This window comes from Antedon mediterranea, chromosome 6 (assembly GCF_964355755.1).
Source record: "Antedon mediterranea chromosome 6, ecAntMedi1.1, whole genome shotgun sequence".
Classification (NCBI taxonomy): domain Eukaryota; kingdom Metazoa; phylum Echinodermata; class Crinoidea; order Comatulida; family Antedonidae; genus Antedon; species Antedon mediterranea.
The window spans coordinates 3,903,711-3,931,337 of NC_092675.1; the positions used below are offsets into that span (position 1 = coordinate 3,903,711).

Sequence of the window (27,627 nt, forward strand, 5' to 3'; positions counted from 1 at the left end):
TGGTAATGATGGTAGTGATAATAATGATGATGATGGTGATGATAATGATGATAATGATAATAATGATGGTGATGATGATAATGATGATAATAATGATGGTGATGATGATAATGATGATGATGATGATAATAATGAATGATGATGGTGATGATGATGATGATGGTGGTGGTGATGAGGATGATGATAATGATGTCGGTGATGATGATGGTGATGATGATAATAATGATGGTGATGAGGATAATGATGATAATGATGGTGATGAGGATAATGATGATAATAATGATGGTGATGAGGATAATGATGATGATAATGATGAGGATAATGATGATAATAATGATGGTGATGATGATAATGATGGTAGTGATAATAATGATGATGATGGTGATGATAATGATGATGATGATGATAATAATGAATGATGATAGTGATGATGATGATGATGGTGGTGGTGGTGATGAGGATGATGATAATGATGTTGGTGATGATGATGGTGATGATGATAATGATGATAATAATGATGGTGATGATGATAATGATAATGATGATGATGATAATGATGGTGATTATAATGATAATGATGATGATAATAATGAATGATGATGGTGATGATGATGATGGTGGTGGTGATGAGGATGATGATAATGATGTTGGTGATGATGATGGTGATGATGATAATGATGATAATAATGATGGTGATGAGGATAATGATGATAATGATGGTGATGAGGATAATGATGATAATAATGATGGTGATGATGATAATGATGGTAGTGATAATAATGATGATGATGGTGATGATGATAATGATGATGATAATAATGATGGTGATGAGGATAATGATGATAATGATGGTGATGAGGATAATGATGATAGTGATGATAATAATGATGGTGATGATGATAATGATGGTGATGATGATGATGATGATGATGATGGTGATGAGGATGATGATAATGATTTGGTGATAATGATGGTGATGATGATAATGATGATAATGATGATGACGATGATGATGATGATGATGATAATGATAATAATAATAATGAAAATGAATAACGATGACAATGATGACGATGGTGATAATGATGGTGATGATGATGGTAATAGTAATGATAATGATGATTGTGATGGCAATGAATGATGATGATGATAATAATAATTTATATGATGCCATACCAACATAAAACCAAAAATTATTCTAAGATAAACCACATAACATATATATACCTAAAGCCAAATTATTTTTGTCATATCATAACAGACTTGTAAATTACGGACTCATTCACAGGTTCTTCTTCACATTACAGTTCCTTAGTATACACCAATTTAATTAGTATTGATCACAGACAAATCAACTCATTATTTAAATTGATGCTATTTTTGTGACTTGCTGTTTATTGAGGCAGACTATTACTATGGGTTAACCTATTTGTGTTACAGCTTTTGTAAAATTTCACCTGCTTATTTTATTGTTGTTGAAGTAATATATCTAATATTTACAAGAGCTATTTGATATGTTTTAATATAAAAATCAGTAAATTTTCAATTGTAATGGTAAATCATTGTATTCTCAGAAGAAATATGATTTAATACAATATCCGGTATTAATTTAGGAAACTAAATATGGTAGAAGAACCATCTTTTGACTAAATGATTTTGATGATATAGTTTCCTGTACCGGTATATTATATAAGTGCCACTTTCGCTTAAATAAATATACCATCATTAAAAAAATATCATATAATTTTCGCAGCAGAAATAAGTGACTTAACTAATGTTCACTAAAATTGATATTCATTTGGTATTGTAATTTTGTTAACTGTATTTTGGATGCACCACTGGATGGTGTGTGCTACTGTATCAAACATCTTCCCAAATAAAAGGTGTTGTTGAACGTTGAGTGTAAGTATGGAGGACCTTTATGGTGTAAAGCTCTGTCTACAATATCAACTTTATGTGACAAAAAATGTGATGTGCCCATATATGGACATGATGATGTCATATCACTACCGTATTTGGGCACATCACTGCCATATTTGGGCATATCACACTTTTTTTTTTGTCAAACTGGTTTGATAGTGTAGATAGAGCTTAGTGAAGATAGTCTTTCATTGAATACTGGTATTGAGTGCAATTGGTAAATAATAGTTAAATTATATTCAATTTATCCACAGAAAAAGATTTCCTAAATGGATTGATGAATTGCCATTAAACTCATCTTTGTAATCATTCAAAAGGTTGAATAGTAAACTACGACACTGATAAAATAATTAAATAACTCTAATTGTTTAATTAACTTCAGATGCATTATGTAAAATTAATTGGCAGGCGATTAAATATAAGTAAATTTCAAGAATAAGTTTTTTTGAACTAAATACACATAATTATTTTTCTCTTTACCTTAATTACTAATTAGTTCAGGATAGGTTATATAAGTTAATATCATATGCCTATCCAGTGACTAGGTTAAGGGGCCTGGGGCAATTTCTTTGAAATGGATATAGATGTTAAATTAATATTTATTTTCTAGATTACTGTTATCTTCAAAGTTATAAATATTGGCCTACAGGTAATAAGTTATAAGTGAAGAATGATCATATTACACTGTTAGGGTACCAGTCCAATTTAGTTAAATCCAAATACTATTAATTATTCTTAAAGTCATGTACTGAACCAGTTCTCATTGTCAATGGTCCAAAATAAAGAATGCCTTCCAAATATGGTCTAAATTTTTGGCCTCTAGGCCTATACCCAAGATTAAAAAGCAAATCGTAAAAGAATGAAAATATGAACAATATGCAACCAACACAAATTTGGGGTAGTGATTATACTCATGATATTATATGCAATAAGAATTGTAGATGAGAAAAGTTGTGAGTAAAAATTAACTTATAATTTTATAATCTTCTTGATATGCAGCTATAGTTGAATTAAAAACAGATTGTATACTTTACGAATTAATAGACGCTTACTATATAACTTTTTAAACTTTTTTGTCATTAATTTTTATTGTAAAACTGTATACTTTCTCTATTAAATTCTTATCATATGCATAGAAAGAACCAATTCAATAAACTGCCTATGCCATTAGGTCATTGTAAAATTCAATAAAAAACCTCCGGCATCGGTCAGCGAATAAGGAGTCAACTTTATAAGTCTGTCTGTTGACTTAGTTTCGTTTGACTGTCCAATGTGGTTAATTTGGTCTGTCGAGGTGAATTTGATCCGTCAATGAATAATTTATATAGATTTGTATGCAATTAAATTAAACCCAACGTGATTGTTTTTGCTTAGATTTATGTCACCTTTTAGCAGTACAGCAATGGAGAATGACAGCATAAACATTTATGTAAAGTCACAATCATAAAAATAAGATAGTATATAATAAAAAATCAAAAAATCACATGAATCACACAAATAAATCAAAACAAAGAGAAAAAAAAAAAAAAAGATAATAGCAGAAAGAATATTTGGTTTTATATCATGAAATATACTAGCCATATAAAAAGAAAAACATTTTGGCACACATGGCAGGTCAAAAAAAATAATCAAAAACTAGAAATTAAAAGTATAAATAATAAGATCAACAGTACTTTCAATTTCATTGTGTCAAAATAAATTTAAATCATGTAAAAATTTATTGATTTCTTGAAAATGTGGTAGGATAGTGAAGTAGTAGGCTAGTAAAAGGGAAAATGAGACTAAGCAGGCAGGATATGAGGAAGGGAACACTACTTGTTTCTTGACATCTTCCATGATGTAACAATCAAATTACGCATTGAACTTTTATAAGGGCACGTGGAAATTACAGTCACACCCACTTTTTGAGGCCCTACTTTATGATTAAAACAGCGTAGATCTTCTTTGGTGGAGGTTTGATGGATGGATTATAATTTTGGAAATGAACGAATTAATAAGATGCATAAACACTGTCAGCTGTATATTCTGGTTGTTTAATGAACATAAAAGTGCATTGCCTACGTATCAGACAAAATGGCACTACGTATAATTCAAATAACAATAACCACAAGTGATCAAAGAAAAGCATTACATTATTCTTCGACCAATTGCTCTAATGAAACAGTTATTTTAAGTACAACTGCTCTGATTGTAACAGGTATTACACAAAATGGTCTGACAGAAAATCTGTTGTTGATACTCAAATATATATTTGAGTATTGCCAACAGAAAATCTGTTGGTAATACTCAAACACATATATCCGATGTCATAATGCTAAATTTCTTTATTTCTGAATAGAAATTTATCTAGATAACTATTAGATTAGCCATTTTTTGTTTATTTATGATATCATTTAACTCTTTTATAATGAATTTAATTTTTGAGTGCATTTACCTTTTAGGCATGTAATTATTGTGTGTTTTAACAACTGTAAATCCATTTTAGTTTTAAATTAATTTTATGTTTTAAAAATATCCTGTTTAAAATCTTACCAATGCATGTGTACAATTCTGTTGAAGTGTTTTGTGTCAATAAATACAATAAACCAATAATTTTAAAATATATTTAATTTTAATTTACTTGATTATTTTGGGTATAATATATTAAACCAACTTTAAATTCAGTATTAACCATTTACAAATTTAATGTGATAAATATAGATAATATTCTATTAATATGAAATAATAAATAAAGATTAGATAGAAGATTATGTTTATGATTTGTGTTAAGTAACTAAATATCCAAACATTTTGAAGGAAGGGTATCGTAACAAAAATCACAATTATACACATCATTGTTACCGTCGAGTAACAGAAGGTCAATAAATATCAATGACATCTTGGAAGTTGTCGCATTAAGGGATGATATCTTATAGGGTGTACAGGTAATTAAAGTGCATTTAACAACTGATTAATTGAAAGAAATCCCTCCAATTCATTTAATTAAAAGTAAACAAGGGATTTAGATAAAAAAAAAGAAATAAAATCAACAGATCAATGGTTCAGACAGCATTTACAATATAACACAATATATATAGTAATCTTCTTGCGACGTCTGTTTCTAATTGTAATAATTGACAAAGAAATTTCATAAGATCAATTTTTGTGTTATTTACTTGTAATTTAGTCAGGGGAAATCTGCGATCATGAATGCATTATAAAATCTAGCGATATTCACTTTTGTTTGTTGCAATCAATTCAGATTCTATGTATTATATCAAATCACATTAACTCAAGGACATTACACTTAAACATTATGATTAACAATAATGTTCTCACTTTTTTTAGATTTTTGATTTCATACGTTTTATCATGGAGGCTTACCTCCATGGTGTAATCTGATGACAAAATTAATAATAAAAGGATGAAGTAGAAATTATATAAATACTTATAATATTATATAATATAGTCTTACAGCAGTAACTGTTCTGGAGAAATCTCCAGAAGATGGAAACATCAAAATATTTTCAACCATACTTTATTTCCTTTTGGAAAAACATGGTATACCTCAAACCTAACTTTCTAGAATTCAACAATCAACTATAATCTTTACAGAATCTACATTATGATTTTGTGTTTGGTTAACAGTAAAAACTGAGGGCAGTATTGTACCTTAAATAAATCAGAACAGAATAAAGAAACTACTGTGCTACTGTGAATTCATTTTAGCAAACAAAGACTGATATCATAAACGCAACATTCTGAAAATATTAACATATAGTGCACTTTACGTCAATAAAGCGAGTCGTATAAAAATAATGCTCATTAGGTCTATCACCTTTGCTGAAAGAAAGATCAGAATCAGAAACGAAAAGCTTTGTTTGCCGGGCCATTTCTAAGTATGTTTTGCTTTCCATACGATTCCTGGCAATTTTCCTGAAAAGTATTAGTTTAAATGTTCATAAAAATATAATTTCATATTGTTGCCGGTCAGTATACATCAGTAAGATGATCATGGTGTAACAGCGCAGAACAGATAGTAGTAGGACATTCTTCGAATAAGAGTGGGGATCATCTTCCGGTGTACTGTCCAATTTTACCACAAGAAGGATCCCACTGGAAACAAGTCTACAGACTAAAGGTCCATTTACACTAGGACGATAACAATCCTAGAACTATAGGATAACCATCTATGCTGCTTTTGATAAAAATTATATTTTCACACATCCAATCTAATGACGTCATGATTGGAAACAACAATAATAACGTGATAATACAACGATTTTATTGTTTTTATTGATCATGACGTCATATGATAATATCATTTTTATCAAAGACAGTGCTTTAACTCTAGACTAGGCTAATCTTTGTAACCCATTGACTCAAGAGCAAGGAGAAATGTGAACATGATGTAAAAGAACATCATACAAACAATAAATCAAAGCTTTGTGCTCTGTCTGTAAGAAATCAATAGAATGTGTAACAAACAAACAGATCTTGAGATAATTAACAAATCCAATTATTGTGGGCCTGAAATCCAATTATGACGATTGTATTGTCAAAATTCCCCGTGGAAACTGTAAGGAAAATCGATCGCAGAGTACTGTTGTAACCAAGCTGATCGTTACTATGGTAATGATCTGCTTTGATTTGTTGTTTTTAATGAGTTGAATACTGACAGCATTAATTAATGTGTACAGTAATTAGTAAGACAAATTTTGGCTATGTAACTCAGCAATTAATGCTATAATTTATACAAATGTGTATAAATCTTTGGATTGTTTGTTAAATATTTGTATGCTGCGTATGATTAATGTGCGTGAGTATGTACTAAAGTATGTACTGAAATGATAAAAACTATATAATAATGTATAATTATTTTCATTTCGACTTAAGTGAGTCATAGATTAGTAAAAAAAAGTATTATTTTTTTGTACATATGTTAAAATTGCATTAATTAACTGATTTAAATAAGTACATGCAAACAGTCCTGTTTTGGCCGGGAGATTCTCGTATTTTAGACTTGCCTCTTGGCCTAACATCATGCTCCCGGCCTAACATCATGCTCCCGGCCTAACATCATGCTCCCGGCCTAACATCATGCTCCCGGCCTAACATCATGCTCCCGGCCTAACATCATGCTCCCGGCCTAACATCATGCTCCCGGCCTAACATCATGCTCCCGGCCTAACATCATGCTCCCGGCCTAACATCATGCTCCCGGCCTAACATCATGCTCCCGGCCTAACATCATGCTCCCGGCCTAACATCATGCTCCCGGCCTAACATCATGCTCCCGGCCTAACATCATGCTCCCGGCCTAACATCATGCTCCCGGTTTCCACATTTTCTCCCTGATTACAAAAATAACGGAATTTTGAGGTATATGTGTTGTTTTCTGCAAAGAAATTTTACAAAAATCTTAAGCAAAAACAACAATATCGTAAATTTTTAAAATTAATGTGAATGAAATTAAAAATTAACTAAAAATATTTACGATATTGTACAACCATTTGCCGTCAAAATTGTTCCACAAACAACAATATCGTAAATATTTTAAATTAATGTGAATGAAATTAAAAATTAACTAAAAATATTTACGATATTGTACAACCATTTGCCGTCAAAATTGTTCCACAAACAACAATATCGTAAATATTTTAAATTAATGTGAATGAAATTAAAAATTAACTAAAAATATTTACGATATTGTACAACCACAATTGTTCCACACGCATAACTACCACGGCCTTTTTTTATTTTGATAATAGAGGTTTTAAAGCTAAACAACAAACAATTCTATTTTTTTTTAAACTTCATATTTTAGAATGTATGAAATATATTAATTTTTGTCATATCAGACAAATAATCAATGTTTATGAGTCAATAATGAGGCGAAATTACTTGAACATTTTATTTTCCACGAGCAAGAATATTTGTTGCTGCAAATACAAAACAGTCATTATATGTTATTAAAGTAGATTTTTTGTCAAAGGTCAATACAATTTCCTTTAATGGAAATGGAGAGTAGTTACCAATCAGGGGCTGAACTTGATTAGTTTTAACTACTTTTTAGCCCTTCCCTTGATATAATTATTATTATTTGTATGTTACAATGTTTATAATTTATATTAATGGGTAAAAATGAATGAAAAATGAAATGAAATTGTGTACATCAACCTTGAATCTGCCCCATTTCAGTGTCTTTATTCATTCATAAAGAATAATAAAGTTAGTTATTGAATAAAAATGAATTGGTAATAAGTGGTATTACATCTACCACTGTATAATAATAAAACATATCTTATAATAACTATAATCTATAATGTTCGCCTATATGTTTCATTTTATAAGTAATAATAATAATATGCTACTTATTGAATGAAAATAAACCCTTTCTACTGTTACAACTTAATATTTGTAATCTATACAATAGATACAAATTGTTAATAATAATAGTAGTGGAATCATGATAGTAATTGGCTAACAAAATAACATGAATATTGTAAGCTTTGATGTTATTAAAGCCTACACATTAAACAAGTAATTCATTAGGCATAATGTTGTTGAAATGTAGGCCTTAATGCACATTGGTTTACACAAACTGGAAAGAAAACATCATTACTAAGAAATTTGTAATAAATTATGCGAGGAATATAGGGATGTGAAAAAATGACGGAAAATACAGTTTCATTCTCACCAGACAAGAAAATAATATAAATGGTAGAAAGTGATACATTGTTTACCTATTTATTGTACTCTATTAGTCCGGTGGCACAATTTGAGATGGTCAGCACTTTGTCATGGCAACGTTCTCTGCCCAGAGCAAATCCTTGTTCAATAAATTCCATTCATTTTCCCATGATGATGATTTTCCATTTTTAACATTTTTTAAAATTCATTTTGTACTGTATTTCTAATTTGCGAAATAAAAGTTATTATTAATGGTAGGGCATACACAGGAATCAGGAAATAATTGTAATATTAAAAAAACAGTAATGTTTGTAAAAATTTCTATTTTATTTCCATACATCCAACAGCAACAAAATTTGGCCATAACAGGATTGAAAGACACACTATATTGTATATTGGTGCATTTCTTCCTTTTTTTCCCAAATGTTTAAAGACTATTTTAAAAGCAAGAAATGATTTGTCAATTTGAATATCCAGAGAGTAAGATAATGCTATTGTGTTATTATGCACTGCAGTGTTTGATGTACAAGACTTCATCAACGCACTTATCATGAAGCTTGTATGCTTTTAACTTCAAAGGTGTACAGCATACTTGTTCGTTCATTTGCTGAAGCAGGTGTCCTAACAAGACATCCACTTGAGAAATGTACAAATCGAGAATCAGAAACGCTATGAACGACGTAAAATATCTCACACTTTGACGTGTTATCTCGGAATAGAATAGAATCTATTATAAATCGATGATGATGATGATTTTTCTTTATACCGTGTGATAAATCACGCTAAACCTGACACTTTGTATTATACTTTATCTTGTGAATTTTTTTTTTTCTAATTTGAAATTGCAATCAATTTTATGAATATGAATTATTCTAAATATTTCTCATTGTTTATTTATTGTAAATTAGAATATTTTAATATTTTGTTTTGTGTGTGTGAATTCATCAAGAGATTTTGGTATTCGTATTTATTGTTATTTTCTTTAATTGTTTGTTAAACCATCGAGTAATAATAAAAGTATTTCTTGAATGCAAAAGTATTTTAGTATGTTAATAAGTATCTGAGAGAAAGTCACGTCATTCATTTGTAGAATACATTGCTTGTTGTATAGAATTCAACTATATTAAATCAGGTATGACTTCAAACAAAATCCTGTTGCTAATTTTTGTTTCCATGTTTGTTCAAAGTAACATATTATATCCTATCCTAAAAGGCAGCTAAGAAATGTGTCCTGCTTTGAATTGTGATAATATGTGTTCAACATAAAAACATCATGATCATACACAACAGATTCTTTCAATGCGATTTAGTTTGCATTTAAAGATGGTCAAAGTTGAAATAACATTTTAAATAAGTTTTATTTAAGAAAATTCTTGTCATTTCATTGGATATTTAGGATTTTTGACAATATTTTTAAATATTTTGTGCATTGAATGTAGAAGATTTCAAAACAACCTTTTTGCTCTATCATGGCCAAATTTTGAGCCCCACATGTGTTTTTTTATGGGCATGGACTCTTGCCATTCACAGGTTTGTTTTAAAACAAATAATTAATGTTTATGAGTTGAATGGATAGAATAATTTGATGAGTTGAAAGACTGATGGGGAAGATTGTACTCGAGCAAGAGTATAGAGTAAAATAAACTCTGAACACCAAAATAAAAAGGGTTAACTCTCCTTGAAAAAGACTTTGAGCAAATTTCATTAAAATATGTTTGAACAACACAAAAACATACAACATTGATGAGTTTGGAAACACGTTCTACCAAATGGAAGCTAAAAACTCTACATTCAACTATAGAACTGGCTATGTTTCTTAATGTTATGAATACTTTTCTGTTATCCAAATTTATTTCTGAAATATAGACTCGCCCACACTTTGTTGTTCAGCTCAATAGTTTCCAGTTTTAGAGTGTTTAATGTATACACGATCATTACCGACAATTATTTTATAACAGTATTGGCAAAGATTACAATAATGTTTTGGGAAATTTTGAATTTTGTTTCTTTCTTTAACAGATGTTTGTTTTCATTGTACTGTCTAAGTTAGTTAAATTTAAACATTACATATTATTTATATATTGGTACAAAAAAAACAAACAATATATAGGTAATAGACCAGCATTGACAGTAATATTAATACTTTTTTTTATAATAAATGTTTACCATCTAAATGTATATCAGTCTTTTATAACAAAAACAAGCTTTTAACGATATGAGAAACTTGTCGAAAATATCACAAGGTATCATACGCCAGAATTGAACACACGTTGATGTGAACGAGATGCGATTTATATCATTCACGAACATTACTAATCAGACTTTCAATCCAACGTGTGAAATCACTTGGAATTATTACGCTGTTTTGCGTCGTCGTATCACTGCAACATTAACCATTCCCATCACACTATTTATTATTAACTACTGTCGAATTTCAATAAATCAAATGTATTAGAAGCAGATTGATTGGGAAATACTAGACCTGCGTTTATCTAACTGTCTAAATACAGGCAAGATACATAATCTTACATGCAATGTTCTAATATGTTTTAAGTATAATTATTGTTATCATTAATCTTTAATGTTTAAGTTAATTGCAAGTATGATACCAAATTAACAAATGATAATGATGTACAATTTATTTGTTTTAAGTATGATTATTATGACTAAGTTAAAGAATGTTCCCCTGAAAAAATAATTATTAAAATTTTTTTGGTTGAATATGCCATTTTAATGTCACATAATAATTATCCACTTTGACCAAAAATTAGATCGAAAAAAAATGTATTTACCTAAAAAACTGTAATTTAAAGCAAAAATAGTCAAATTGGCTGCTCGGCAATGGATTTTTGGTTGAATTTAACCATATATTTTGTCATTTTATAAGTGAAAACACTAATTTGTTTCTCTGTTTTTCTACTCAAAGTCTGATTTAATCATTTTTCATGTTTTGGGGGGACAACCTTTAAATCTTTAAAGCTCTGTCTACACTATCAAACTAGTTTGACAAAAAAAGTGGGATGTGCCCAAATATGGTAGTTATATGACATCATCATGTCCAGATTCAAATTTGTTGTCACAAAAAGTTTGATAGTGTAGACAGGAGCTTAAGACTTTGGTATAATGATTATTGTTATAATGATAACAATGATTGTGATACTCAAATTTATATAAGTAACAAGGGGTTACACGGACCTAAAGAACGCCATCTACATACACATATAGATTATGATGGCACAAATCTTAAAGTACAGCTTATTCAAATAGGGGAAAAAAGACAGATTTAATTATATTTCCTTTATATACAGTATCTTTGAATTCTATAAATAATCCTAATTTAAAGGAAAATTGGAACAGCTTTTAATTTTGGTTGTTTCCTATTTACAAGATATTTGACTACATTTTTGCAAATGTATTCAAATGATATATTAAACTTTTGAGCAATTTAGGTGAGCAGAATTATTAAACTAAATACATAAATAGATAATATTAATATTTACAAGAAAGTTTAAACATGTGCATGACTAAATTCTACTTGTTTTGGAAGAGTGAAATATTCAATCTCTCTCTTCCCTGGTATTTTATGATTTTTTGCAATATATTAATACAAAATAAATAAATATGTATAACAATTATGTAAATATATAAGGTTTTTATTTATTACATGTGATATTAATTTCAAATGCATATTTTCATAAGCCTTAATAATCTTAAATATTGATCTTGAATTTAAAACCCATCATTGTCTAGACATTTTTATCAGCACAATTTATGAAATGACATCTTAGATTTATTAATTTTTTAAAATTGAAAATTATATATATAACTAAATAAAATGTATAGCTGATTTGAATCTTCTACGAACATTAAATTGTAGAACTCTTTAGTAGGTTAAACTTGGTAAATTATTCAACAGAAAGGAAATAATGGTAGGAACAGAATATTTGAAAATAATATTGCACATGATTTAATATACCAATCCAGGTTAAAATGATCATATAACAATAATTATATTTTTACAATCGTATAACATTATACTATACTGATATAATAATGAATATTTATGATAAATGAAGAAATGGAGAAACATTGACTGTTCCATTCAATGAGTCAATCTGATAGGAATGATACACTTACTTTATGTGTGTTATGATACAATGATAATAATGATGATGAAACAATGATAATAATGATGATGAAACAATGATAATAATGATGATGAAACAATGATAATAATGATGATGAAACAATGATAATAATGATGATGATACAATGATAATAATGATGATGAAACAATGATAATAATGATGATGATACAATGATAATAATGATGATGAAACAATGATAATAATGATGATGAAACAATGATAATAATAATGATGATACAATGATAATAATGATGATGAAACAATGATATTCTTTTATTATAATTATTAGTCATGAATATAATGATCATAATTCAATATTCATATTAAGAATATGATAGAAATGAATATTCATATTATAATAATTAATACTCAATGTATGAATGATGATTGAAATATATATACCTATGATGATTATAATTAATATTCATAGTATGAATGATATAATATAGTATAAATGATGATCACAATAATTCATAGTATTAAAAATGATCATATATAAATAATGATACATTTATGAATAATGATTAAAATAATTAATATTCATACTATGAATAATGATCACAATAAATATTCATATTATAAATAATGATCATAATAATTAATATTCATAGCATGAATAATGATCATAATCAATATTCATATGATAAATGATCATGATTCATAGTATGAAAAGTGATATATAAATAATGATCATAATAATTAATATTTATAGCATAAATGATCGTAATAATTATTATTCATATTATGAATACAGCTTAAAACATCTAATGTCTCAGGTAATTTTTCATCCATCATTTCACTGTTCACATCAAAAAATGTAATATAAATTACAATTCTGTTTTCCTTAATGTATAAGAGCATTCAACAAATTCCACTCCGAATTAATAATCATCAACATCACTACAGTAAATTGTATGCACATTAACCGTTGAATTCCGATCTTTTCCTTCAATTTTCTGTCAAGATTCTATTTTTGTTCATGAAATCACTCGTACACGGTAATCAACATATGTTTAACACGGCATCTATTTTGATTTTTGTACGCTTTGAAATACGTAAATGATCGTAAAGAGGTCAAAATAGACTCCCATTATAGACATTGTAAACAATTTGACTTTAAATTTGGCCATGAACTACTATAGATTTGTTATTTTCTGTCTTGTCGTATCTTAAAGGGGAAGGGGTTTTGACATTCTTAAGATGACAAAAACGCATTTATCTTTTGATTTTTAGAAGATGGAGGTTAGTGGTAGTGCTTAAATCTCTAATAATACAAGATGTAGATTTATGGTAAAAGCTATATGAAAAAAAACAAAGGCACTTAAAGAAAGAGATTGAAAACCAACACTTTTGAATGAAAGTAATTGTTCAAATGCTTTCTTGTATTACTTTTAGTATTAGACTTGTTCAAATGCTTTCTTGTATTACTTTTAGTATTAGACTTGTGAAATTCTAAGACTGGTATACATATGTATGCTGATAATTTGAGTCATTGTTTGGATTCAACACTTCAATTTTTCTCTTGTCATTAGGTCTAAATTTAAAACAAAACTGCACTTTACATTTTAAAAGTAAGGTTCTACTTATTGTTTAACTAATCAACTAATCAACTAATTATATTATATATATTATATTATAACTGTAACAGGAAAATATTTACTAATAGTATTAAATAGTATACCTGGAATGACAGTCTGATAATCATGATAAAATCAATAACTCAGCTTAAAAACACTATTTCTGCAATTGGTGTCGTTTAGTAAAAAAATGCATTAATTAAAAATAAAACATTAAACTATTATTATAAACCATAGATTATTAGTATCAACATCATTTTTCACATTTTTTAAATGCAGTTTGAGATCTTAAAAATTAGATTGAAAAAATGTAGGGATAGGTCTTTCAGCAAAATACATTGCTACATGTAAATTCTCCTACAATTAAAATAAATTCAACATTAATGATTATGTCATCATCAGAAATATAGAAAAAAATTGATGTTTTTGGACTTGGAGTTAATTTTATGGCATTAAACATACCATACCAATGATATCTATGAAGTACCATAGAACTAAATTCAATCTAATAGGTCTCCTGTCGCAACAAGACCTTTAATTCTCTTTGGATAAATAAAGAGTGTAATAGCCAACAACCTAACATTTTGCAGAGACAGTTTGTGTACGACAGTAGGATGTACGAAGAAATGATAATTTCCCTCAGGATTCTGAATTAATGAGAAACCTAAGAACAGAGCAGCTGAGACGGAATTCGGCTTAGATTTGAACCTACTTACCACGCATGAAAGAAAGGCACTCAACCAATGCATCATAAATCAAGGTAAATTCATAATTGTGTTATCTATTCGCATTATTTTCAATATAGAGCAAATATGGAATGGATGTTTACAACTAGATTACGAAGCAGAAACATAAAAAAATCAACGGTCTTCCTTTTAATTCCAGCGATAACCTTTAAAATGAGGCAACTAGGAGCTATTAAAATAAACTTAATTACATTTGATGATAAAATTCATCTTAACGAATGCAATAAAATAAAAATACACACGGACTATTTAAAGTACAGCATATTTATTCTAAATGTAAATTTTTTCTGTTTTATGTCTGTAACCATGATTAAAAATCCAAAGATAATATATTTATTATAATTTAGTAATTATTTTTATACAATGTATTTTGATAAACATATGAAGTTTTCATTGGCTCATTAAATTAGGTTGACTCCAAATGAAATAGCTTACCCCCTCTATATAGAAAGGAAAGTTCAATATAAGTTCACTTGTGAGAGTTTTGGTTTTATATCCTGGCCTCTGTATCATCTTTTCTAAAATATTCAGCAATGTATATATCTCTCCATAAAAGCATCTTACTTTTCAAACATTAAATTAAGTATTACCGTAGTATGGTTTGAGATAAAGAGAAAGAACCTGTCAAAACGTTATGGGTGCATTCAAACTTATTTAGTTATGGTACTCCAATTAAACTACAGTATGAAAGAATTCTACCTTTCAATCTATTTCATTATATACCGTACAAAGTTTTGTTTAGATTTTACTTCAATGGCACTACCACTATAGCCTACCTTGCTTGTATACCAGTGTGTAGGCCCAGTAACTAATGCGGTCTAGGCCAAGCAACTAATGCGGTCTTTAATGAGCACTAGCCTACCTTGCTCGTATACTAGTGTATAGGCCAAGCAACTAATGCGGTCTTTAATGAGCACTAGCCTACCTTGCTCGTATACCAGTGTATAGGCCAAGCAACTAATGCGGTCTAGGCCAAGCAACTAATGCGGTCTTTAATGAGCACTAGCCTACCTTACTCGTATACTAGTGTATAGGCCAAGTAACTAATGCGGTCTAGGCCCAGCTACTAATGCGGTCTTTAATGAGCACTAGCCTACCTTGCTCGTATACTAGTGTATAGGCCCAGTAACTAATGCGGTCTAGGCTAAGCAGCTAATGCGGTCTTTAATGAGCACTAGCCTACCTTATACTTGTATACTAGTGTATAGGCCCAGTAACTAATGCGGTCTTTAATGAGCACTAGCCTACCTTACTCGTATACTAGTGTATAGGCCAAGTAACTAATGCGGTCTAGGCCAAGCAACTAATGCGGTCTTTAATGAGCACTAGCCTACCTTGCTCGTATACTAGTGTATAGGCCCAGTAACTAATGCGGTCTAGGCTAAGCAACTAATGCGGTCTTTAATGAGCACTAGCCTACCTTGCTCGTATACTAGTGTATAGGCCAAGCAACTAATGCGGTCTTTAATGAGCACTAGCCTACCTTGCTTGTATACTAGTGTATAGGCCCAGTAACTAATGCGGTCTAGGCTAAGCAACTAATGCGGTCTTTAATGAGCACTAGCCTACCTTGCTCGTATACTAGTGTATAGGCCAAGCAACTAGTGAGGTTTTTAATGAGCACTAGCCTACCTTACTCGTATACTAGTGTATAGGCCCAGTAACTAATGCGGTCTTTAATGAGCACTAGCCTACCTTACTTGTATACTAGTGTATAGGCCCAGTAACTAATGCGGTCTTGGCCTAGCTACTAATGCGGTCTTTAATGAGCACTAGCCTACCTTACTTGTATACTAGCGTATAGGCCCAGTAACTAATGCGGTCTTTAATGAGCACTAGCCTACCTTACTCGTATACTAGTGTATAGGCCAAGTAACTAATGCGGTCTAGGCCAAGCAACTAATGCGGTCTTTAATGAGCACTAGCCTACCTTACTCGTATACTAGTGTATAGGCCAAGTAACTAATGCGGTCTAGGCCCAGCTACTAATGCGGTCTTTAATGAGCACTAGCCTACCTTGCTCGTATACTAGTGTATAGGCCCAGTAACTAATGCGGTCTAGGCTAAGCAACTAATGCGGTCTTTAATGAGCACTAGCCTACCTTGCTTGTATACTAGTGTGTAGGCCCAGTAACTAATGCGGTCTAGGCTAAGCAACTAATGCGGTCTTTAATGAGCACTAGCCTACCTTGCTTGTATACTAGTGTGTAGGCCCAGTAACTAATGCGGTCTTGGCCCAGCTACTAATGCGGTCTTTAATGAGCACTAGCCTACCTTACTTGTATACCAGTGTGTAGGCCCAGCAACTAATGCGGTCTTTAATGAGCACTAGCATACCTTGCTCGTATACTAGTGTATAGGCCAAGTAACTAATGCGGTCTAGGCCAAGCAACTAATGAGGTCTTTAATGAGCACTAGCCTACCTTGCTCGTATACTAGTGTGTAAGGCAAGCAACTAATGCGCTCTAGGCCCAGCTACTAATGCGGTCTTTAATGAGCACTACCCTATTTTTGTTTTTATGTTAGTGTATAGGCCAAGCAACTAATGCGGTCTTAATAAGCACTAGCCTACCTTATCTAATTAAAGAAATGCATGAGGATGATCATTTGAAATCAACAGTGGAATAATTATAGAAAATGCGACTGCTGAAGGACAAACACAAGAGTCTTCCCATGGGATGTCGTGATGGCTGATTGTCAGAAATACACATTTTTGTAAATCTGGAATTTCTTTCTTTAATGTTTCTTACACACTTTACAGATTTGTGTATTCATAGTAAATTTTTCATTATTCTATGCATAGACACAGACATATTAAGTGAAAGTTGTGCAATAACTTTCTGAGATTAACGAATCCATCGTTGGCTTTACAATATTTATGTGAATTGATCAATCTTTATATTTGTTTTTGTCATATTGTCAATGATACGTTCTAAAAAATAATTGTTTAGCTATCGCTTGTTCTCATTAAAATACAAGTTTACCAAAGACCCTTTAATTAAGAGAAGAATAAGATCAGAAAATGGAATTAATTTGTAATGTAATTTGATTCTTTTACCCTCTGGACAAAATCACAGTAGGCCTACTTTAATGCATTGAGCAAGTAGTTTGCACATGACAAACTTGGGCTACCACAATTAATATTTATCCATGAATCCTCTACTTTAATTATATATACAACTTTCAATTAATTAGCCTATATATCTTGAAACCAGAAATGAATTAATTTAATGATATATAACAGCCTTGAATTGATTAACCTGATTGGTTTACACACAGAAGTTGACAAAGTAACCATAAATCAATACATTTCTCAGCAGAAAAAAAAAGTAACAATAAACTGCGTACTAGCGTCAATATGTTTTGTACAATAACTTATATATCTACTTGGTGGCGTAACAATTTGTAAAATGTAATTAGAGGCATTGTTGGGTAACACCCCTTAGCTGAGTGAGTGGTAAAGGGTTATCATAATGTTCTTAGTGCAATGTGATTTTTAATGTTTAGTCAAAAAATTTGAAAAAAAATGGATGCTTTTCAAATGGTGCTAGCCACTTTCTTCGAATTTTGTTCCTTCAAATGTTAACATTTCTACTAAGAAAATGAACCTGAACATCTAGTCTAATTTCAGCTTAGGGAGTGGAGTTGAAAGAGTTGTTAGTTACAACCCTGACACTTCGTCAGGATTGAACCCGGAACCTTGGGATTAGAAGGCAAGCGCCACCAAGCTACAGCTCCACTACTGTTAAAATACACTCATAACTAATATTGTTTCAGAGACAGGATTTGAACCAACAAGCCTTAAACACAGCAATGTCACTTAACTTTAAATCATAATTTAGAATATAGAAATTCATTAATTTTCTTGTGTTTTACTTCTAATTGTTCTCAGCTCATTCAAAGGCTATACATTCTCACCTTTAGCCTACCAAACATTATTAATGTGACAGTGGTCAGATTGAAAACAAACATAAATGCTAAGACTATTAATTCAACTGCAATCATTAAAGATGAGCAAACATTAATGATGTGAAAACATTAGTGATGAATGGGGTTATTTGCAAAGCATGTTCTATTTACGTTTATCAGTGTACATGTCCATCTTCACAAATGTACATTTACTTGGAAAATTTATTACACATATTATCGATGCTAATATTAATTTGATTGAGAAAAAACATTTTTGGTGTCTAGTTTCTATGATAGGTTTCTGTGTCGTAGTTTCTATCTGTTATGAGCTGACAATAGACATATTGCAGCCATGCAATATAATTTCACAATTGATTAAATCTCTGCGAGTGTAAAAGTGCACATGGTAATAAGAATACTTTTAATAATACTGTAATAATTTTTTTAATAAATTTGATTTTTTAGTTAGATACAAAAACACTACATTGATTAAAGTAAGAAAAAGTACAATGCTTTATCTAAAAATAACTATGTAATCATGTCAAAATTCAAGGTTTATTAAAATGGTTTTATATCTCTAGGCTTTTATTTAGGTGTTAAAAAGAAAATACTAATAATATTTTAAGTTAGTTTGTATTTATTTCATTATAATCTAATAACGGAACAGCTTGATTTTTTAATAAATAAATACAAAATTTAAAAAATTAAATAAATAAAAATTAAGTAACCAAAGATGAAATATTCCATGGCAAACATTTATTTCTTAAAATCAACCATACATTCATTTTAAAACTATTAAATATATTTATCATAGCATCATCGTATAAGCACACACTGTATTCTATAACTGTACAGATTTTTTTTTCCATTTAGAAAAGTAAAAATGTTCAAAACAACAATAAGGATAATATGACAATTGAGAAGCGAAGTAAGCACCTAAATGCTGTTAATAACAATGCTCAATTCATCCTTGAGGGTGAATATTTTGGATAACAATATGAATTTCAAGCCTTGAGGAATAATTATGTCTACCAGTGTAAATTGAATTACTCTTTGTCGATGCGCCAGTATAAATGTTGGTACTCTACGATGCTACATCCAATGTTCGTTATCAGTCCAAGGTTGTCTTATGGTCTCACAGTAGCAATGCTTTCAGTGTTGTTATCGCAAAGATCAAAGAGAGAGTTATTTGTTGATGGGACAATGCTAGTCAAAGTAATTGCCTGTCAGGTTAATATCTTTCCACTTAACATATCAAAGGCAAAAGAAACCAGAAATTTATCTTATGTGATATCTTAACATATTAAACGTAGATGCAATGGAAATTTATTAATGTTACTTTTCATTATCGGGAAATGTATATGAAATTCTAATTTTTGAGTTGAACAAGATGGCGCGATGGTAAGAAATCAGAGAGAAAATATCAGGCTGTGTTGTGTTGATTGTGTGATAAGAAAGATATGTTTATATCTTTGTTGCATCATTGTTGGTCCTGTGAAAAAAATTGGTATATTATAAAATAGGAAATTACAAATATTTGGAAAAGATCAAGATCCCACAATGGAAATGTTGCTGTTTGTGTTTAGTGGATTATAGGCTTACAAAAGTGTTGTTGCCAGAGGGAAGAAAATAACTCTTTGCTGGGATGGGATGTGTCTCCCCACTACCTCTTATCAGGCTACAGGCTTAAATTAAACAAGACATTTTACTCTCATTGCCACACACTTTTGTCCAATAGATGGTCACAAACTGTATTAACCAATTGTTAAATATAAAAGCCTCATTTCATACAACCTTTATTTCCATTAAAATAAAGGCATTACATTATCAATAATAACAATAAAGTATCAAAACATTAATGAAAATATCTACTTTGAAAAATCTATGTGGCTTATTAAAACAACACTGTCGTCGGTAATTGTCTCCCTAATAACCAAACATCACTCATAAAAAGAATGATATATTTGCAAGAAATTAAATCAATATCACTTGTAATTATTCAAATGTGAATATAGAACACCTTAATGTTGATGAGAAAATGATTTACTAAGGTGAGAAATCTGACATTCTGAAGGATTTTGCCCCCAGGACAAAATGTCTTAAGGAAATGGGAACATGACTATTATGAATTATGCTTTTACTGATTTCAACCAGGTAAGATGACAAGTGTGTGAGTCACAAAGTACTTTGACAAGGATTAAATAAGTATAATAATAATATTACATTATATGTACTAATGAAAAAATAGTAAACCATTGGGTTAGTTGATGACAAGTACATGACTCACACATTAGTTTGGCTAGAATTAGATAAAGCAATAATCTTAATCTTAAAATTGCTACACAGCAATCGGTTTACTGGTTCTTTGACAGTCAGCTTTTAAACCGTTTACGGTTTTATGTCTGGACCAGAAAACTATAAAATAATTTTCTCCTAATCATAGAAACAGGTCTTTTCGTGAAGGAAAATTGTAAAGGACTGTAAAGGACCTAGTCCAAATGTCCTTGTTTATTTATTTCCTCTTTTAAAATGTTATTAACAAAGAAACAGTAAAGTAATAGTGAATATTTAATGTTATTATTAATCTGTATCAATTAACTTCTACAAATACATTTAGTGATTATAAATGAGTAGGACCAAATTAATTAATTACAATCAATAAACCAATATTTACTATTGGTACAAATGATTTGTTAGATAAGCAATTACAATTATCATTTTATTTGCACTAATAATAATAAGTACACTAATATAAAATATAGTATATCATGCAGCGCTCTCTATCGTTGTGACGTCACACCGTGATACTCTATATCATTGGATCATTAAATGATAAATATATAAGATAATTATAAACCATGATACATTTTAAGTTGTCTTAAGTTCTTTCTATACTATCAAACTAACACAAAAAGTTTGATGTGCCCAAATATGGTAGTGATATGCTTAAATATGGTAGTGACAGAAGACAGGAGATGGTTTTAGAATACTGTTAGTGAAGCCACGCTCTGATCAGAGTTTGCTTTGACGACGACGGAATAAAATATGTACAGATTAAAATGCATATACAGGATTTACAAAATACAAAAATAATAAGAGAATAAAATGCATCAGGTGTTCCCAGATGTTCCAAAATACAATTATTGAGATCAGGCAATATTGGAAAATAAAAGTGCCAGGTACTTTAGGCATTTAACATTAGTAAATTATTGAGTCACTAGTACATTAGAATAGGACCAAATTAATTAATTACAATCAATAAACCAATATTTACTATTGGTACAAATGATTTGTTAGATAAGCAATTACAATTATCATTTTATTTGCACTAATAATAATAAGTACACTAATATAAAATATAGTATATCATGCAGCGCTCTCTATCGTTGTGACGTCACACCGTGATACTCTATATCATTGGATCATTAAATGATAAATATATAAGATAATTATAAACCATGATACATTTTAAGTTGTCTTAAGTTCTTTCTATACTATCAAACTAACACAAAAAGTTTGATGTGCCCAAATATGGTAGTGATATGCTTAAATATGGTAGTGACAGAAGACAGGAGATGGTTTTAGAATACTGTTAGTGAAGCCACGCTCTGATCAGAGTTTGCTTTGACGACGACGGAATAAAATATGTACAGATTAAAATGCATATACAGGATTTACAAAATACAAAAATAATAAGAGAATAAAATGCATCAGGTGTTCCCAGATGTTCCAAAATACAATTATTGAGATCAGGCAATATTGGAAAATAAAAGTGCCAGGTACTTTAGGCATTTAACATTAGTAAATTATTGAGTCACTAGTACATTAGAACTCTTGATAAATGACTCAGAGATACAAGGGTCATAGATTGATTCTTAGATTCACAACATAATTGAAATAAAAATAATAACAATCTTAGTAAAGTACAACCCCACTTGCTAAGTGCACATTTTAATTATGCTGTCTAATAATAATTAGATGTGAAAACAAAAGTATAGAGGTGAAATGAAAAAGAAAATATTATGAATATGATATGAATAAAGAGACTTCAACTTGTGGTAGTGTATACTCGTAATGTGGTATGGTTGAAATACTATGGTTGTTAATAATATTGTTGGTTGCCCAAATTACATCCATTTTAATAGGTTAAGGACAATAATGCCCTATGAAAACCGCTCCCACTACACATTACAAATCCTGGATCCGCCGTTGATCCTAAAATCCATCCTAGGGTGAGTTGTTCTGTTGTAGCCTACAATAATGTCACAATTTAAACTAACATTACATGTTTTTTAAAACAGAATTGGTTCTAGACATTTTTTTCTAAACTATTAACTATTGGTAATCAAAGGATTGTTGCCAATTCAAGAAGAAATACAAATATATTAATTACTAAATAATAAGATATTTTTGATAATTTTCTAATATTTGTAAAACTAGTAAAAACTGTTTAATGTGTTTCAAAATCTTTATACTGAAAATGCACTTTTTCCGACCAGACCTCAACCACTGCATGATAATTATCAATAGATACTTGAGGCTAATGAGGATCTTATAATATTTGAAATTTATGTTGAGATTTGGACATTAAAACGAGTTTGAATTGTTTAATCCTGATAATAGTTCATCATGTTTATTGCAATAACTTGCGGTTCAACTACAAGTCATAAAAAATTGTTTATAGGCAATTTCCTCTGTCTTTTAATAACAGGGAATGATTATCATAATTACTATACTTGCTATTTACACTAAGACACATAGGCTTTCTTTTGCATTGTCATAATTCCCAATGGGACACTTATTCCTGGCAATAACCAATTCAAAATAATTTGATTCCATAATGAGACAAATTAAGGCAGCAAACTGAGAATAGTCTTAATATTATTATGGTAAACAGTACCATAACCTTATAATTAATTTTGTAAATTTAAGTTAATTTTTATTATCATTTAAAATCTTAGTATATTTAGGTAAAAATATTTGTTTGTTGTTAATCCTATGAATTAGGCTAAACTGTGTATCTAATAATCCTTTACCTATATTGAGACAAAAAAATAATTTATTAGAAATCTAAGCCATGGAATACTACCAAGGGGATTTCACCAATAATTATTTATAGTAAATTTTAAATCATTTTCAAATACTCATTGTAACTGATAAATATACAAATTATTTTTAGACAGTTTGATCCTTAATAGATTATGAATTAGTAGAACATTTATTACAGTTCAAAAAATATTATATTTCCATGATATTTTGCCTGCTTTTGGCAACAAAAAACGAAATGCAATTCAATTTTATTAGCTACTAATGTCATCAAAGGCAACAACAAAAACATCAATGTTACAATCTTAAAGATTATGTCTTAAAGTTGTATACATTATTTATCGGTTGCTAAAATTTATTCATAAATATAAACACCAATGTCATATAATATTAGTTTAACAACGAAAAAAAAACTTTTAATAATGTATTTTAACCTAGATGACAGTTTTGTGTATAATTTTATTTTGATTGATTATTTTCAATTTTATTTATCCATAGAACTTGACCTGTTTTACAAATAATTATAATAAATTGTATTTTCTAATCTACCCTTCCCCACAGCCATCCATATTGTTCTGGTTATACCACTTTTGTAATAGGAAAATTAAATGATAATTTATCACATTTGTCTAATAGGCCATTTACTATTATTAGTTGTTGATTCTGCTTCAAGAAAGCTTTAATTTATAAGAACACAATTCCATAAAGCTTAAAGAAAAATCTAAACAATGAATTTAAGCGATAAACAAGAGAAATAAATTAATGACATTCTTACAACCTAGCCCACAGTAAGGTGTTTGTGGCTTTGGTTACTATACCTCAATGAATGACTGATTTATTGACGATCAGCACTGACATGACATAACGATTTATTAACAGGTATTGCAATTGTGTTCTTTAATGTATCAGCACAAACCATAATATGTGAACAAAACATAATGCCTGACAGGCTATTGTTGAAAATGATATGGTTGATGATATGCCAGATATACAGGAATATACGCTAGGTTGTAATCATCATTGGCATGGCAACCATGTAGCAAACTGACGGTAGCAAAATCAAGGTTTACCAGTTCAGAGATTGGAATCATAAAAGCGTGACATCATCAACCTTCTAAGCCCTCTTTTGACAAATCTATCCTGATCTTTGTTTGATTCTCGCACATTTGAAGATCTTTTTACCGATGCATTCAAGCATGAGATAATTTATCTTACTATCTCTATATTATCGCAAATATGTAGGTTTGTTTGCATTTATCAAAGGATTATAAAGGCAACTAGGATTGCAGACATTTTCTAACATAATATATCGCCACATTGTATCGCATTTAATGTAAGTAACAATAACACCTTAACATCATATCTCTCATAATACATTGCATATTAGTAATAAAAACACTTTTGTAACTGAATATTGTTATAAGAAAATAATCACAGAACTTGGTATTAAAGATAACAGCAAATATAGCATACAAAGCAATGTTTAACATAATATTCATGTAAAATCTTGCTTAAAATCACAGTGGTGCATTTAGTAGTCATTGAAAGATTATGATAAAACTAAAACATCAATTTGCCAATCCTACCGTAAAAAGTGATTTACTTCTTCCAAAAATAACTTTTTGGTGCAAATATTCTATGTAGCAGTGGTACATATTAAATACCGCCCTCAACATTAACCAACCAATATTATATTGATATTGACCATATCATTAAAGAGGAACCATAACAGTATACCACTGATAAATGTAATTCCTTATTTAGACCAGAGAGGTGTAATAAGCTAGCTAAGGCTAGAGGGCATACTCCAGACTGAAAAGTGATTCCATCAGGAGGGGGAACCAACAAGATGGCGGCCGTAAATCTGTTCAAAAATATTATTTAGTCTATAGAATAATAATCTAATATAATAAATTCAGACCAAATAAATCATTGATATAGACTGAAATGAATGGGGATAATTACGTCTGATTCCTTGAAGAAACTGTAACAAAACAAACAAATGCATTAAAAGAAAATATTATTGAATAAAGTCTCAGAAAATGGAGAAAAAAAACCAGAAAAAAACAAATAAACAAATCACTAAAGCAATATATCATGTAGGCCAATATGCCATCAAATCCCTACAAAGTTGTTGTAAAATCATTGGCATTAAAGTTGCTGATATATAACATTGATAATATAACATTGATAATATAAAGTCAAAATACAATAATATCTCAACAATTTCCTATTTTCAAAGGCCAACTCAGACAGCATTGCACGACAAGACCCGACGAAACGTCTTGACCCGTCGGTGCTGTCTGAGTTGAAGCCTGACGAGACGAGTTGTCTTGAGATAGCGACATGTGTAGTTTTTAGGTCGTCGGGAGAACATTAAACATGTTTAACTTTCTCCCGACAAGACGACTCGTACGACTCTGTCTTAGTTTAAAATACAGTGAAACCCCTTTAAGGAAACACCGTTGGAACCCCAAATAAGAGGGTTCCTAGTGTGTCCTAAAGAAAGGAGAATTTCTACTGTACACCACAATAGCATAGTAGCAAAATATCACCCTGACAAAATAGAAAACTTCTACTGCTACTTTATATAAAAATCAGATAACAGATTATACTTTCAGCCAAATTTATTATCTAAATATAGGTCTACTATTTTGAAAATGTTAAGATATATCATTTAAAGTATTGTACATATTACATATAAATGATTTTGGAATGGAGTCACTCTGTAAAGTTAGAAAGATTTAAGAGAATCACATTTTATAGATGCCATATTATTATTTAGTAGACCAGTATAATTATATTACAAATCATAAAGAAAGCGTGTTGAATTTGTAATTAAAAGATCTAAATTGTCAAATTTATCTTTCATTCTGTCATTTACATATAATTCAATTGATACCCATTTTATTCTATATAATATGAAATACTAGGTAGAATTTAAAAAGTGGCATCCCTATATGGAAAGTAGGCCACCAAACAGGAAGCTGACTTTCTACTAATCCCCTCATTTCATTGGTTTAAAGTTAGACACAAGTTGGTTCCATTTTTGGTTTAGGGATATTCTGTTTCAACAATAAAAATAACCTAATCTGGCTAAATGAAATTAAACAGCTGTTTACAATATGTATGTATATAAGTTTGATCATTGTTATTTTTCATATAGAATTGTTTTTCATGTTACTATTGTAATCATTTTATTATCACGTCCCACTTTTGAAATTGAAAGTAAACTAACAATACTTTTTTTTTTTTGTTAGCTGATTACCTGACAACATAGAAAGTAGAGATAACATATTTTGGGTATTATAATTACTATAAATAAAAGTATGTGTGTATGTGTGACCATATATGACCTTATGTATGACCCAAAGTATAACCACACAAATTACCATATATGTGTGACCATATATGACCTTATGTATGACCCTAAGTATAACCACACAAATTACCATATATGTGTGATCATATATGACCTTATGTATGACCCTAAGTATAACCACACAAATTACCATATATGTGTGACCATATATGACCTTATGTATGACCCTAAGTATAACCACACAAATTACCATTTATGTGTGACCATATATGACCTTATGTATGACC

At 29.8% G+C, this 27,627-nt stretch overlaps 1 long non-coding RNA gene across 2 annotated transcripts in view; it reads right to left on the reverse strand.

The window, feature by feature from the left end:
* The window catches only part of LOC140051419 (uncharacterized), a 61,937-nt gene extending 36,316 nt beyond the window's left edge, over nucleotides 1–25,621 (reverse strand). For both annotated transcript variants that reach the window (XR_011845519.1, XR_011845520.1), the window contains exon 1: nucleotides 25,605–25,621. This is a non-coding gene — a long non-coding RNA (uncharacterized lncRNA). The remainder of the gene's footprint in view (nucleotides 1–25,604) is intronic.
* Between the last annotated feature and the right edge of the window lie 2,006 nt (nucleotides 25,622–27,627).